We start from the raw sequence: 1,839 nt of genomic DNA, 5'->3' as shown, positions 1-1,839 counted from the left end.
TTTAACTTAGCTAAGTTGGATTATATAATCTAAAGTGTAAGACCATGTTTATTTCCTTCCAGGATTAAATAATGTAGCCTATAGATTATATAGGCCATGTTTGTTTTCTTCTAAAATTATATAATCTACCTTATTATATATTATATAAGCACTTATTGACATGTTTATAGATTATCATAATCTAGCTATCTAAATTATATAATCTACATAATAATATTGGTTATTTGTTTATATTTTAACTTATTTAAGTTGGATTATATAATTTTGAGGATAAATAAATATGGCTATCAACATCTAAATAAATAATCTAAATCTGGCCTAGATAAACACGGTCGAGTACTCCATATGCATGCACCACCGACGGTCCATGCAATCACATGGCAAGCCGGCTCGGCTGCGTGTGTGTCTGTCCGACCCTGTGTGCTCAGTACGTACGGAGTACGGAGAAGCGTATTAAAAAATAGTCTCGGGACGGGACGAGACGACAGACAGGCTGCTCTGACGAGCGAGCAGATCCCAGTCTCCCGGCCATCATTCCGATGCAGTCGCCTGACCTGACCTCCACACGACGACCCACGCCACGCCGCCGCCCCGGCGTGTCTTGCTCACCTCACAGTCACAGAACACAGCCAGCTAGCGTGTTTGGTAGGGCGGCTTTAGGCTCCCTCGGTCATCACGTGACAGGGACAAGTTTGTCTACAAAAAGTACGTGCATGTGCTGACATCATCTATTTGCAACAGGGTTTCAAAGTTTTAAAGCTTGTGTTTCTTAAAAATAAACCCTTTAGAAGGAACAGAGACCTGGTCAGATTTATCGAATCGATTTCGGTGTTTAAGCGAGCAACCTTACCACCAAACAGATAGATAAATAAATAAATAAAATAGTCGATCGGGGTTCGCTCCTGTTGACGCCTTTTCGGAGCGCCAAATACTCAAGAAGAACCGGCGGCGGTGCTCTCTGGTCAGGCGCGGACGGTCCGGGGCCTGGGGCCGGACGGTCCGCGACCTGGCGCAGGGGCTAGGTTTTCCTGCCTGACGTCCGGACGGTCCGCGCCCTGGGGCCGGACGGTCCGCGCGTGTGCAGGGGCGGCGGAAGATCGCCGGCGGCGCCTGGATCTCGCTCCCGGGAGGGACCCCGTCGGGGAGGAGAGATCCTAGGGGTTGTCTAGGCTCGGGCCGGCCGACCTAGACTCCTCTAATCGACGTAGAGTCGAGGAGAGGCGGAGAATTTGGGGATCGAGAGGCTAAACTAGAACTAGGCTAGAACTACTCCTAATTGTACTGGAAATAAATGCGAATAGAAGTTGTATTGATTCGATTGTTGATGATTACAAATCGGCCGTAGACCTCTCTTTATATAGAGGAGGGGGGCTGGACCCTTTACACGACTGGATTCCGTGTTAATTCCGCAAATCTAGCCAACAAACATAGCACAAAACTCGGAACCCTAAACTGCTCTGCGCATGCGCGGACCGTCCGGCCCACAGGCGCGGACTGTCCGGACCGCGGACCGTCTGGCCTCAGGGCCGGACCGTCCGGCCGCTCAATACGGCGCTCAACATATGCCCCCCTGCCTTTTGGTGGAGCTGAGCAAACCAAAAGCAACTAACTCGATGTGATTACATCGGTTTTCTTAGGCATCCTGCCACATACTAGGATGGTACTGTTTGAGGAAACGCCCATTCAAAGCCTTAGGCAAGTCCTTGCCTTGTAATGTTTGCAGCAAATAGGCGTTGCCAGACATCACCTGTTTTACTTTATAAGGGCCTTCCCAGCTTGGTGACCATTTCCCGAACTTCCGGTCTTTACTCCTTAGAGGCAGAATGGTCTTCCACACCA

Source organism: Zea mays, chromosome 10 (genome assembly GCF_902167145.1).
Source record: "Zea mays cultivar B73 chromosome 10, Zm-B73-REFERENCE-NAM-5.0, whole genome shotgun sequence".
Lineage (NCBI taxonomy): Eukaryota > Viridiplantae > Streptophyta > Magnoliopsida > Poales > Poaceae > Zea > Zea mays.
This window is presented reverse-complemented; position numbering follows the sequence as displayed.